Raw genomic sequence first — 16,155 nt, forward strand, 5'->3', positions numbered from 1 at the left:
AACATGCGCCGTGAATCGACAATGACTACCGCCTGCACATTTCTATCATCATTTAGACACACACACACACACACACACACACACACACACACACACACAAACAAACATTCACTCTATTCATTTTATCTAACAGATAAAAGAGGAAGGTTCCCATACACCAAGTGGGACAACATTGGGAAAGAGCACATGGTTCCAACTGTAACTTTAATTCGGGCAATTCCCGTCTTCACGTTTAACTAACTCCGCGAGTTTTACTGGATATTATGAAGGAACAATTAAATCACACGCGTGAATTTACGTAGAAGAACCAGCTCGAACACGAAATGTGATTACGTCGAGCTGAAGCTTCTCACCAAGAAATGCACGGGGTCTGCGGACCACGTGTTACAAGTCTCTCCACAATCAGGAGTCAATAAACACATTTAAATAAAATGCACTTTGCATATATACTTCACACTCACACTGAAATGCAAATTAAGCAATTCTGAGCATTACTCGGCAATGAGCGCCTGTTCACTCCCAAGTGCAGTGAACACAATTCCCATGAAATTACTTGGCAAAAGAAATCATCTCCCTATCTCTCCTAACCGAGATGATTCTAGGAAATACCATAGTGGCTTTCTTCAGCAGGGAAGCTGCTTCCAAGTTCAAAGTGAACATGGAATTCTAAATCTTCGCTAACTATCTGAGCGATAGAGCAGAGCGTGCTTACTCACCCAGGTCTTCCCAGCAACAACCCCGAACAGTCTCCCTCGTCCGGGTCCACACATCGTAGCCGCAGGGACTCAGAGATACCGCACACGGTTATTTGCCAACCTAACGAGCGCTAATGACGCGCGTGGAGCTTATGCCTCTCTCGTCCAGTGCAGTCGCGCTCTACTAGATTCGAGGTTGGCTACACGTCCACTATGCCTATAGCATACCCACAGAGGACATCTCACGCATACCTCATCATACGTTCGCATTCACACTTTGCAGACAATTACCATATCTAATATTAAAATGATCGTCTACATTTAAATAACCCTATCTTACTAATTATCATCAGACTCTTCCCTGAGTGTCGGAAGGGCACTCAGGTGTCTCTAGTTGTGGGGTCGAGCCATGTAGCGGCTTACATGGAGCCGTTACAATGTGCACAAATGAAGGAAGCTACATTTATTTACACTGATGGCTCAGAAACATCGTTTGGTGTAGGGAGTCCCTATATTGTTGGCGACACCCCAAATCGATTTCGGCTTCCCAACCAGTGTTCGGTTTATACTGCGGAGCTTTACGCTGTCCACCCTCTGGTCCACCGGATTCAGGACTGCCTACACTTGCTCCACTTGGGGGCGTATCTGTGGCGTTCCTCTGGATCCCAGGACACGTTGGTATCTGTGGAGGTGAGGCGGCCGATATAGCGGCCAAGCCTGCAGTCTCTCTTCTTCGGCCAGCTATTCGCATGATTCCCTTCGCCGATCTACGGAGTGTTTTATGTCGTCGTGTTGCTCTTTTATGGCACGCACATTGGTCGACACTTCCCAATAATAAATTGCGGGACATGAAAGCTCTTCCCTGTGCTTGGACCTCTTCCTCCCGAACGCGTCGTCGGGAGGAGGTAATTTTAACTAGACTCCGGATAGGGCACTGTCTTCTTAGCCATCGACAGCTTTTAAGTGGCGATCCTCCGCCATTCTGTCCCCACTGCTCTCAGCTGTGGACGGTAGAACACCTTTTACTTGAGTGCCCCTATTTTACTCCGTTACGCGCCCGTCTACAGCTGTCGCCTGATATATCTTCCATTTTAGCAGATGACACGCGCTCAGCCGATCGCGTTCTCGAGTTTATTAGTGCCAGTGAGATGACGTCAGTCATTTGAAGCTCTTTTTGGGGACAACCAACACCCTTCTATAGTGGTTTTTTAAGCTTTCCTTCTGTTTTTAGTTTCTCCAATTTTTTGAGTTTCGTTCCCATTGTTGCTGGCTTCCAGTTTCGTTTTTTTACCTTTTCGAAAGTCACAGGCCGGGCGCTAATGACCGTAGCAGTTTTGCGCCCTAAAATCATAACAAAAAACAAAAAAGACGAAAACAATTCCTCTGTATCTTGCTAAATTGAATTAAAGGGTTCCAGCTCTTGCCCGAGGAATCACACGACCGCCTGCATACACACTCTACTCAACTAGGTTTTTCTGCCCGTTTTTGCAGCCATTTGTGAGCTGGTGACCATTGTTAATACAAATGTAGTTTTGATTCTTGATCAGTCTGTGGGGCCATCTAAAATGGTCATATCTGCTTATGTGCAAACATCTCATACTTTCATCATGTAGGGGTTACCAAACTATGTATTAGAGATACTTATAAGAGAAAGCTTTTGTAATAATTTCGCAGATTCCACTCGTCCGCCTTTTATGTAATCTTTTTCCAGTGTTGACTGGTTCAGTTCTCCTTCAACTGTTAATAGCATGTGCCTGCCTCCGTAGCTAAGTGGTTATCGTGTCTAAATACTATGCGGAGGGACCAGATTCAGTTTCCCATAATTCTAGCCCCCCCCCCCCCCCCACCAGCCCCCATTGGTGAGAGGACTCACTGGCTCCATACAGCCTCGTGATGCCAACTGAGGAGCTACTTCAAGTGAAGTGTACCGTCTCAGCCGGCCGCTGTGGCCGAGCGGTTCTAGGCGCTTCAGTCCGGAACAGCGCTGGTGCTATGGTAGCAGGTTCGAATCCTAGCTCGGGAATGGATGTGTGTGATGTCCTTAGGTTAGTTAGGCTCAAGTAGTTCTAAGTCTAGGGGACTGATGACCTCAGATGTCCCATAGTGCTTAGAGCCATTTGAACCATTTGTATCGTCTCCAACATCTGGGAGCAGACAATGAGCAGGAGAGCGGTGTGATGACACCATGTCCCTCCATACCGCATCCGAATGACACCATTGGCCGAGGGTGACTCAGCGGTAGGGCCAGTCCGCGTAGATGATTATTAATGGCGTGGCTGTGGCATGGATGGATAATAGCACTGAAATTTTGTGTTTCTGCAGATTTTTGTGGCAGCCGATAGAGGTACGCAGCTAAAAGTTGTAAGATAACATTGCTCAAATCACTTCATTCGAATATATTTTTTTTTTCCTCGTATGGCTCAAGTAAGGACGACGCACCAGTTTCAATTCCTTATTCGACGTTCTCTTTTTTTCTTCCAGTACTCTTTTATACGTTCGCTATGTGTCTTCCTTTCTTCCTGTCTTCTGAACACTTAATAATAGTTTTTTCACCCTCCAGCCTTGGAATCATCTACGACTGCACTGACACCAGAAGTTGCGGGTTCCGGCACGCATTGCTTGCTGGACGGACGAAAGTCTCACTCCGACAGGCTGCTCGCCCATAGCCACCTACATCACAGAGACCGACAACCTTCTCTCCGGCTGCAGCTCCCTGTAATTGACACGAGTAAATAACTGTTACAAAGGGAGATGTTTTGCTAACAGCCGGCCGGAGTGGCCGTGCAGTTCTGGGTGCTACTGTCTGGAACCGAGCGACCGCTACGGTCGCAGGTTCAAATCCTGCCTCGGGCATGGATGTGTGTGATGTCCTTAGGTTAGTTAGGTTTAATTAGTTCTAAGTTCTAGGCGACTGATGACCTCAGAAGTTAAGTCCCATAGTGCTCAGAGCCATTTGAACCATTTTTTTGCTAATGTTTTGGTTCGGCATACGATTCCAGTCAACACCACCTCCAACTGCACCTCTAGCTCCACCTCCGCCTCCACAGCCTACGTCCTGGGAAGCAAGCAGTTCTCGATTTGCCATCAGGCAATCCACCCGTCACTATAGGGATCACATCCCGACCCCGAAAGTTTATCCTACAACCCTAGCTAGACTTCATACTTCATTTTCAATTTTTTTTCTGAAAATTCATCAGTCTGAAATGTTTTCACTGTAGGCCACCATGCTAATTAAAGAATTAAACAGCTGATAAACAGTTTGTCCCGTAAATACAATGCAGCCATCTGATGGTGAACAAAGCTTTAGAAATGACTGATGGCAAGAAATAATAAAACGTTCTCAACGGAAATGTCCTCAAGGTAGCAGTTGGCCGGCCATTACAGGCTGCATCTGTGAAGGTAGTACTTGGTAGTTTCTATAACGTATCACATATGTAGATGCAGCAGCAGATGTAATCCCTTGAAACGTCTATAGGCAAACTTTTTCACGCAATTTGTGGGTATGAAGCACAATCGCGGACACCGAAATGAAATCTTTGAAGACTAGTCTCTCGATAGTTCCGTATACGAAACAATTAATTTGGGTTGAGGGGCGAGCGCAGCGTGTCGCACAAAGGGGACCTTTTATCTGTCCCCGGCCTTGACGTGAGGCCAGCGCCCGCGCCCGCTTCCTACTGGCACCACACGTGTGGTCCCGCGCCCGGGCCCTCACAGACACGGACCCATTCATTTCCTTTCTCGCGCGCGTGTACATTTTACGGCCCGATAAAGAACTTGGTGACGGAGCACAAAAGAGGGCACGGCCTTGTCTGCAGAGTGAGGCCCTGGTGGAGCCCTCTCTTAACTAAACGGTGGGTTTTAAAGTATTCCGAAAATTATATACTTTTCTGGAGATAGAATTTCAAGCTAAAAATGTACTCAGTGGACATTTCGAAGCTTGTGACTTCTTATTTAATGTGAAATGAGAGACATTATAAATAGAACACTGACTGCATAAAATGGATCAAAATAAGAAATATCCCTTTCCTAGTACGAGACTTCCAACTTCCAAATTATAGTCCTACTAAAATTTTCAGGCGACGACGGAAATATAATTTTAAGTAACTTTTATGTTTTAATTGAATTAAATCCACTGAAATGGATGGAATCAACGGGAATAAAATCAGTTAAATGCGATCATATAAAACAATGCCAGTGAAATCCTTTTAGGCGAATCTGTAAATGCCGGCTGGAGTGACCGAGCAGTTCTAGGCGCTTCAGTCTGGAACCGCGCGTCCGCTACGGTCGCAGGTTTGAATCCTGCCTCGGGCATGGATGTGTCTTATGTCCTTAGGTTAGTTAGGTTTAAGTAGTTCTAAATCTAGTGGACTGATGACCTCAGATGTAAAGTCCCATAGTGCTCAAAACTATTTGAACCATCTATCCTCTCCTCTTGTAGCTTTTCCTTTCACTCGTCAATGCTTGTCTTCTTTGGGACTACTCCGACGTGGGTACTTCCATAATCTCGAAAAATGGAATCTTCTAGCTGCTAAGGTTGAGTTATACTTCTTCCTAATTAAGATGGTCCATTTCATAAATGAGGATTTACTACATTAAAATACAATTTAACTCTTGAATATTAAGGGGGGAGGGGGAGATGTTATATTGCTACTAAACCATCGTAAAGTTTACTACGCCGGATTTTATTCAAAGGAAGTCATAATTTATAGTTATACTGTAGTTAATTAGAACTATTAGAGCCCCAGCGATATGTTACATACCAAATGAAGTACAAAATGTCCTGTTTCATACCCTACTGTGATCGTAAATTTTACGACTAATCTAGAGTTAAAAGCTTCTCCCTTCACAAATTAGAATTTCAATCTTTTTCCTTTGAGAAGGAATAAAAATTTAGCTCAGTGGTTAAGTTATGTCTATACTGCTTCCTGCTCTTGGCATGTTCATTTGCAGAGGTGCATGGGTGTCAATGGAACTCACTTCGATCATTTAATCGGAAAATAAATCGTTTACGTAGTTTTAAAAGGATTTGTAGATCTATGTAGATTCTTGTTTACCTTGTATTTTTATTTTTTTGCTGCTGTTCGTGTATTGAGATGCCCATGTCCTGAAATCAGTATGAAAATATCTCATGAGGCTGTTATACTAGAAGAAAACTTATTTTGGAGGGTTTAATGTTATGAGTTTTGCCATTTGGGTAGCAAAATAGCTGATAATGTCCGAAGTAGAAAGAATATAAAATGTATGTTGGCAATGGCAGGAAAAGCATTTCCGATGAAGAGAAATTTGTTAACATCGGATATAGACTTATGTTTCAGGAAGTATTCTCTGAAGGTATTTGGGGAGTGTAGCCTTGTATGGAAGTCAAACATGGACTATAAACAGTTTATACAAGAAGAGAATGGAAGCTTTAGAAATGTTGTGACACAGAAGAATGCTTATGATTAGATGGTCAGATTGCCTAACTAATGAGAAGGGGATGAATAGAATGGGGGAGAGTAAAAAATTTGGGCACAACTTGACTAAAAGAAGGGCTCAGTTGATAGGCCACACTCTGATACATAAAGGGATCACTAATAGAATATTGAAGGGAAGTGAGGGGGAGGGGGGTAAAATCGTAAAATCGTAGATTTAGACCAAGAGATGAAAACACTAAGCAGATTCAGAAGGCTATAGGTTGCAGTAGTTCTCCGGAGATGAGGACGCTTGCACGGGATAGAGTAACATGGAGAGCAGCATCAAACCAGTCTTCGGACTGAAAACAACAACAACGTTATAGCGGTGTAGGTCACTGTTTCCCATGTGGATGATACACCTATTTGCTTTTTGGCAGACAAGGACGCCGGCCATTGTTTATACCGGGAACGCACCCACACGGACCAGTATCTGCACGCTACCAGACAGCTACTACCATCCATAGCGGAAACTTTCTGTTCCGAGGATCTACGTACGTCCATAGCGGAAACGTTCTGTTCCGAGGATCATCGTACGTCGAGTGGAAGCCATTTCAGACGCTTAAAACCTGCCAAAGCAACTGAGCCACCAACGGAAAGTATCAAATGAAAACGGCTACAACAGTCGACAGGCTTAGAAAACCATCTCCCAGAAACTGTTGCAGAAACAACGAAACAAACATGCCAAATTTAAACAGACACAAAATCCCCAAGATTGGCGATCTTTTACAGAAGTTCGTAATTTAGCGCGGACTTCAATGCGAGATGCTTATAACAGTTTCCACAACGAAACTTTGTCTCGAAACCTGGCAGAAAATCCAAAGCGATTCTGGTCGTATGTGAAGTATGCTAGCGGCAAGAAACAATCAATGCCTTCTCTGCGGAATAGCAATGGAGATACTATCGGAGACAGTGCTGCCAAAGCAGAGTTACTAAACACAGCCTTCAGAAATGCCTTCACAAAAGAAGACGAAGTAAATATACCAGAATTCGAATCGAGAACAGCTGCCAACATGAGTAACGTAAAGTAAATATCCTCGGAGTAGTGAAGAAACTTAAATCACTTAATAAAAGCAAGTCTTCTGGTCCAGACTGTATACCAATTAGGTTCCTTTCGGAGTATGCTGATGCATTAGCTCCATACTTAACAATCATATATAACCGCTCGCTCGACGAAAGATCCGTACCCAAAGGCTGGAAAGTTGCACAGGTCACATCAATATTCAAGAAACATAGTAGGAGTAATTCACTAAATTACATGCCTGTATCGTTAACGTCGATATGCAGCAGGATTTTAGAACATATATTGTGTTCGAACGCAATGAATTACCTCGAAGACAACGGTCTATTGACACACAGTCAACATGGGTTTAGAAAACATTGTTCTTGTGAAACACAACTAGCTCTTAATTCACATGAAGTGCTGAGTGCTATTGACAAGAGATTTCAGATCGATTCCGTATTTCGGGATTTCCGGAAGGCTTTTGACACTGTACCACACAAGCGGCTCGTAGTGAAATTATGGAATATCGTCTCAGTTATGCGACTGGATCTGTGATTACCTGTCAGACAGGTCACAGTTCGTAGTAATTGACGGAAAGTCATCGAGTAAAACAGAAGTGATTTCAGGCGTTCCCCAAGGTAGTGTTATAGGCCCTTTGTTGTTCCTTATCCATATAAACGATTTGGGAGACAATCTGAGCAGCCGTCTTCGGTTGTTTGCAGATAACGCTGTCGTTTATCGACAAATAGTCATCAGAAGATAAAAACAAACTGCCAAACGATTTAGAAGAAATATCCAAATGGTGCGTAAAGTGGCAGTTAACCTTAAATAACGAAAAGTGTGAGGTCATCCACACGAGTGCTAAAAAGAACGCGTTAAACTTCGGTTACACGATAAATCAGTCTAATCTAAAAGCCATAAATTCAACTAAATACCTAGGAATTACAATTTAAATTGAAAGGATCAAATAGAAAATGTTGTGGGGAAGGCTATCCAAAGACTGCGTTTCATTGGCAGGACACTTAGAAAATGTAACAGACCTACTAAGGAGATTGCCTACACTACTTTTGTCCGTCCTCTTAGAATACTGTTGCGCGGTGTGGGGTCCTTACCAGATAGGACTGACTGAGTACATCGAAAAAGTTCAAACAAGGGCAGCACGTTTTGCATTATCGCGAAAAATGGGAGAAAGTATCACAGAAATGATACAGGATTTGGGATGAACATCATTAAAAGAAAGGCGTTTTTCGTTGCGACGGAATCTGCTCACGAAATTCCAATCACCAACTTTCTCCTCCGAATGCGAAAATATTTTGTTGACACCGATTTACATAGGGAGGAACGATCACAAAGATAAAATAAGGGAGATCAGAGCTCGTACGGAAAGATATAGGTGTTCATTCTTCCCGCGCGCTATACGAGACTGGAATAATAGAGACTTGTGAAGGTGGTTCGATGAACCCTCTGCCAGGCACTTAAATGTGATTTGCAGAGTATCGATGCAGATGTAGAAAACACGTATGCCGAAGGCCATCGATAAGACCACGAAGAAGCTTCCGTTTTTGCCCTTCGGTGGCTCAGTAACAAGAGGGATTAGCAGACTCCTAAAGAGGCCTAAAATAGACACGGTCTTCAGGTCTCCAGCAAAAATTAGACAACTTATGGGGCCTGTAAAAGACGAAATAGGCCTCAGGATACAATGAGTATATAAAATACTCTGTAGGTGTGGACAATTTTATGTCTGACAGACTGTGTGAATTACTGAACAGCGTTGTATAGAACACGAGAGGTTTTTCCGCCTCCATAGTACCTTGAAAAAAATCAGCTGTAGAAGCGCGTGCTTTGGAAAACTGACACCAAATTGCATTAGACGGCCAGTGTCATTAAAAAAGGGACCAAGATAAAAATTTGTGACAACACCCTCAATAAAATAATTTGAAGCGATATAGACTATTAATCGACCGTGACTGTTTCAAAAATATGAACAGGTTTTCAGACACCGCTACCAATCACAAAATTGTTGACTACTAAATTATTTATTTAGTGACATGTTTCGAGGTGATACCTCATCCTCACACTGCAGTGGCATTATAAAAACGTTTAATGTAAGTGTATACAGGTATTTAAAATTTCTATAAATGAGTGCTGTGTTCATCCTGGAGAGAGAGAGAGAGAGAGAGAGAGAGAGAGAGAGAGAGAGAGATAACCTAGTAAGAGTAACATTACCTCTTACTAGATTGTCCTTCTCTCCCCCTCCCTCCCTCCCTCCCTCCCTCTCTCACCCTCCCCCCTCCCTCCCTCCCTCCCTCTCCCTCCCTCCCTCCCTCCCTCCCTCCGTCCCTGGCCGGCCGCCGAGGCCGAGCGGTTCTAGGCGCTTCAGTCTGGAACTGCGTGAGCGCTACCGTTGCAGGTTCGAATCCTGCCTCGGGCAAGGATGTGTGTGATGTCCTTAGGTTAGTTAGTTGTAAGTCGTTCTAAGTTCTAGGGGACTGATGACTTCAGATGTTAAGTCCCATAGTGCTCAGAGCCATTTGAACCATTTGAACCTCCTCCATCTACAGGATGATCGCAGCAGTCATGTAAATAAACTTTAATGACTGTATACACTTACGTTAAATGGGTCAGCCTGCTTAGCTGGGTGGTAACGTGCTCGCCTCCCATACAAGCGGACCCGGGTTCTATTCCCGGCCGGGTTGGAGATTTTTCTCCACCCGTCGACTGAGTGTTGTGTTGTCCTCATCATTATTTCATCCTCACCACTGACGCACAAGTCGCCCAATGTGGCGTCGATTGAAATAAGACTTGCACTTGGCGGCCGAACTTCTCCGAATAGAGCTTCCTGGTCAACGATGCCAAACGCCCATTTCCATTTTTTAAAATGTTTTTGTAATGTCACCATAACCTAGGGGTGACGTATCACCTCTAAACACATCGCTAAATAAACAATTTAGTAGTGAAAAAATTTTGTGACTGGCGGCGGTATTTGAATACCTTTTCATACCCACAATAAAGAGGTCAGCCTGCAGCTAACCAGAGGTTGGGATCGGCATTCAGAAGGTTGAAGCGGACACGGCATGTGCGCAACGGAAACGTTACCATACATGGCACTGGAATGAGCACCAGTGATGTCACAAGACAGTGTGGCGACATAAGGACGGCAGCAGCAATCGAACCATAGCCATCACCTGAGAATGGCACAGGAACACCTGGCTGAAAGCTTGTGGATTTTAAACCATTTGCCGTGGCTGGAAGCCATATTAGCCATATTAGGCAAGTACACCAGTTTCTTTGGCTCTTCAGTGTATTATTGTACGCTCTCTGAAGGCCAGATTTTACTGCAATTTCAGGAAAAATTTTAGTGCCATTTTTGCATCCTTTTCATTCTCGTGTATCAATGACGAAGTCTACTGTAGGGTTGTTCTATTTTGTATCGAATTTGAATGCCTTCAATAGCCATGGTTTTGTTTGCGTGCGTCTGATGTTTACATATAAATCAATAAACCGCAAGCCACCTGATGGTGTGTGGCGGAGGTCTCTCTAACCGATCCTCCCCCACCGCTTGCTACATCCCTGTGCCATTCACCTCCACACACGAGATCAGCATGTTGTGCTGGTATCACATCAGCTTCATGTAAAACTGACTGTATCGAGTAATGAAATGAAATGGTTCAGCCCTCTCCTCCCTCCCCTCCTCCCCCCCCCCCCCTCTCCGACTTCCCCAATTACTGAGTCGTGCCTGTGCTCAGTCAAATTGCCCCGAGATAATATTTGCCTTTATTATCCAATAATAAACGTAAATGTTTCCATGTATTAATCCTTCAATCAGTTTGTTTTCACTGTGACCGTATATCAATTTCCTGGACCAGCTCCAGTTCACCACATTTTAGAATCCAAAACTGGGTGATTTACATGTTAATTTCTATTAATCAATTTGAATTCCGTACAGTGCATAAATTACGTACTCTATTTAATAACAAAAACTTACCTCAATGTTACTGCAAGTTTTGCTTCTGCACAAACACGCTCTCATAATGTATTTTCTGCATTTTGCACGTTATTTTTAATATTTGACAACAGCAATTCGAAAGATGCTACAGACATAGGGCAATAATCAAAGTATTTGTACGGATAATTCCTCAGTTCCTTGTTTAACAATACAAATAAGGTCTACAGCTTTGCTTCCACTATTTTTTCTCGACGTTCGACGCTTTATTGTGAAAAATGAAGAATTTGCGATTCAAAGTATTGGCTATCGCTGGTCACTACTTTCTCCCATCTTCCGGGCAGCATATGAATCTCGCGGTGGAAGACAGGGCGTCTTCTGAGGAGATACACGAATCGATCTAATTGTCCATATGACCGGAAATTGTCGGCCACACTGAGTGCCAGTGATCGAAAAAGATGGTAGTCAGAAGGAGCAATGTCTGGCGAATACGGTGATTGGGGTAGGACTTTCAATATCAACGTTTTCAAACAAGTTTTAACGGGTTTCGCGAGCACTGACTTGTTGAAAAATCACCTTTCGATGTCTATCACTATATTGTGGCCGTTCGTCTTTCCGTTCTCGGTTCAAACGCATCAGCTGCTTTCGGTAACTATCTCCTGTGATTGCTGCCATCGGTTTCAGTAGCTTCAAACAACCTTCTCTCTTCCACCGCCATGCCGGTCTACGAATTCAGAATCACCGTTGTTGAAGCGTTGAAACCATTGTCTGCACTTTCTTTCACTCATAGGAGCCTCACCCTAGGTGTTACGCAGGATTTTATAAACCTCAGCTGCAGATTTCTTCATGTAGCAGCAGAAAATTAAAACTTCACGTAAATTACGGGAATTGGGCTCGTAAATTGACATATCACAAATCGACTAATATTTGATGGCGTTTGCAAATGCCGAAGCTTATTTAGGACATTGCACCACCCCTTACTGTTGCTGCTATCCATTGCAGAATGGCGGAAGCAGAGTTGTAGACCTAATACATCCCCTGACTTGGACGACTCATAATTGAATGAGTCGTCGAATTTCGTACGTGGTTATGTCTTCTGCGACGACAACACATGTCACTAAAGCTACACATTTAAGTTTAGAATGACAGTTGATCTCTAAAGGGGTGTCTCGTATGTGTCTGCAACACATCTGCAAAGGCCACAGATTTTTGCCCCAAGTTCGATACCCAGCTTTTATTTTGCCGTGACTTCATCCATAACTAGGTGTGGCACCTTTCGCCAAGAGTTTCAATCGCAAATATTACTGACCAAAGAAATTCACACATCATGACATTAGCTTCCATGTGGGGAAAATGTTACTGCTGTAACACGAACATATCTTAGCAACCAAACAGTAAAACGTCATACTCCCCTTATGTGATATATAAAAGCGATGAACAGCAGGTAGAAAGTACAATTTGAAATTCAATTTAGTACAGTTTGTAAAAACAGTGAAATAACACAGAGAAAAACTCCTTAGTGAACTTCAAATTGGATCAGCGGAAAGCTAGTGCAGAGAGAGAACGGGTAGCAAAAAAACCTGACAGAAACATACAATGCACTATCTGCGTATAGTTTATATATAGTGAAAGCGTATTTCTAATTTATTAAGGTCTCCGTCAGAATTTCACGTAATATTTCTATTAGTGACCAGATTCAGACATTTTCGTTCATTCTCAAACATTACCTACATTAAAAGGTGCAATCTTATTAATAAAACATGAGATACAAATTATTTGGTTACATAAATAATTTTCAAACAATAATAAATGAAAAGCGCTACTTTCATTCTGTTCTAGAGTATTAATTTTATTGTGTTAGCCGGTTTTCAGCTTACAAGACCATCTTGAGATATTTTGTGTGAACAAATTACGATAGTGCAATTAATCATTTATGATGTACCTGCATTTGCAATGTTTCATTGTATGTGATATATTTATTTTTACATCAGATCAATAACAACAAATGTTATTTAACTGTAGATTGATTATCTGGTACATTTAAAATTAATAGACAAATTTAGTTCTTTGTGTATTAAAATTTGACACACACCTTCAGCTGTTTATTAAGTGTCCGTATGCTGTCTCTCCAGAGAGCATAATGTTAAAAGTAAATACGTGGATACTGTACTGATAAAGGTCTTACATATCGTCGCATTATTTTATAAATTACTGATGTGTATGATCATCAGCTAGCTGCTTTATTGAACCATAAATATTTTTTTAAAAAGATGAAAAAATAATAATTTATTTAAACTCTGGCTGTTCGTTCATCAATTTGTCCGGCTCCTTCATGGGAAATATACAGTGTGTTCGAAAATTCCCTTTACAAACTTCTAGGACTTGTCGGGGGGAGTGAGCGCACAATATTTTGAATTTGGAACGCATGTCCGGAAACATCATCTAACAACGCTAAAGAGCGTCAAAGTTATAGGTTCCGTGATGATGCTACAAACTTTCAAGGATGATCAAGAATAAATGTATCAATGTGAGGTACGGGACCCTGGTCCGTAAATCATCGAGTCGAAAGTTATTAGCGAAAACTGTTCTGATATCTCTGCCAGTATAATACACGTACCGGTACTGTTATTGCTGAGATTATAGGGTAGGCAAATTTCAGAGATGGTAGTAAGGACAAAAACCAAAAAATCTAGTAAGCATGTGCTCTAAAACGCATACCTTAAGAGCTATGATCACTTTTTCAATAGAGATGTTTCACACTAGCGAAGTGTTCATAGTTCCTCAGGTGTGCATTTTAGAACCCATGTTTATTGTTTTTTTTTTTCTTGTTTTGGTCCGTACTATTACCTGTGAATGTCGCACACCCTGAAACCTTAGTCACAACAGTACTGGTACATACATACCACTGTCGGAAGTATCAGAATGATTTTCGTTGTAACTTCAGACTTTTTCGTTTCCGAACCGGGGCTCTTATCTCAGATTGATACATTTACTCATCTCCATCTTCGTGAAAATTTTGTAACTTCACCACGGGATCATCCTGTATATGCATACATTTATAGGTGCCGGTGCCTATAACTGTGACGCTCTGTGGCGTCGTTGGATGATGTTTCCGGACGTGGGTTCCTATTCCAGATATTATGTACTCCCTCCCTGCTGTAAAGGGAATTTGAGAACACCCTGTATATTTCCCATAAAGGAGCCGAACAAATTGATGAACAGACAGAGTTTAAATAAATTTTCTTTTTGGTCTTTTAAAAATGATTTTTGATTCAGTAAAGTAGTTGGCTCATGACATTACATATCATTAATTTATAAAATAATGCGACAGTGTCTGAGACCTTTATCAGTACAGTGTCTATGTATTTAGCTTTAACATTTTGATCTCTGGAGAGACAGCGTACGAGCACTTCATACGCAGCTGAAGGTGTCCGTCAAATTTTAATATACAAACTACTAAATGTGCCTATCGAATTTGAATGTACCGAATGATCAATATATAATTAAATAAAATTTGTTGTTTCCGGTCGCATGAAAAAACAAATCTATCATGAATTATTTTTGAATACATTGTGGGAGTGAACAGAGATCAATGTGTTACAAATATTTACTATCAAAAACAGTCTTGATCACAATTTATTTATTACGGTGACCTGTTTCGACCACTTCTGTGGTCATCTTCAGACCAATGAGTAAGAACCTCCTTCGCTACTAGCGATTTACTACCAGAAGGAGGTTCTTACTTATTGGTCTGGAGATAACCACAGTAGTGGTCGAAACCGGTCGCCGTAATAAATAAATTGTGATCAAGACTGTTTTTGATAGTAATAAAAATCTATCATATATAGTGAAACTTTACAAATGCAGGTATATGATAAATGATTAATTGCACTTCCGTAATTTGTGCACACAAAATGTCTGAAGACCGCCTTGTAAGCTGAAATTCGGTTAACACAATAAAATTCTCTAGATCAAAAGCAAACTAGTGCTTTGCATTTATTATTATTTGAAAATTACTTATGTAATTAAACAAGTTGTATTTCATTGCACCTTCTAATGTAGGTTATGGTTTGAGAATGAACAAAAATGTCCGAAACTGGCAACTAATGTAAATATTACATGCAACTCTGACAGAAACCTTAACGAATTACAAATTGCTGATCCTGATACCAAGGCAGTGTTCGAATTACATGAAAGCATATTATTGTTATTTGTCATATAACCAAATACTGAAGCCACAGAAGGCAGTACTTAGTCAGTTGTCAGATAACGTCTCAACTCGATTCACATCAGAATTCGACCTATCCAGTTAACAACTGTAGCTGAAATCCGCTGCATTGATGAGGAGTCGATCAACAGCAGCATCCATGAGGTAATTCAGTTTCCACATATGCACCTTCGACTGCACAGCACATCAAACAAAATCATCAAATTATCATAGTTGTCGTCTCTTCTTGCCAGGAGTAGACATTTGACCAGTGTTCTATTTCTCTTCTACATACCAAATACACTCGACACCAGAAGACATGACCCAGTCGACAGATTGTTTTATATAAAGGCTTCTCACAAACATTAAGCAAAATCTCTTCCTCCCCACTCTTTAAACCCCCCCCCCCCACCCCCGAAGAGGGCTCACATCTGATAAGAGTAGGCCTACGTTCTTGGCCAAAACGGGGCCTGACCCTTTCAACACGACTTTTCTTTCCACGTTGCAAGTCCATTCTTCTACTACATTTTCTCCTCTTTCCCTTTCCAGCGCATGGTGTTCTTCATACTGCTCATACTTGGATTTGGTTTACCGTCCAGAACTTCACACAAGTTTCATTCTTCACTACAAGGTTCCCATCGGTGTTTGACCTACCATTGGGAGGTGTGGGTTGTGTAGAGAACGTCGCCCAATGTGGTGTACAGTTCATCTTTTGTTCCTTTCCATTTTCGCGCCCTTCCTTTCTGGCAAAAGTAATACATCCAGAACCCAGCAAGTTAGAAACCGTGTGTGTGTGTGTGTGTGTGTGTGTGTGTGTGTGTGTGTGTGTGTGTGTGTGTGAGAGAGAGAGAGAGAGA

This window comes from Schistocerca americana, chromosome X (assembly GCF_021461395.2).
Source record: "Schistocerca americana isolate TAMUIC-IGC-003095 chromosome X, iqSchAmer2.1, whole genome shotgun sequence".
Classification (NCBI taxonomy): Eukaryota; Metazoa; Arthropoda; class Insecta; order Orthoptera; family Acrididae; genus Schistocerca; species Schistocerca americana.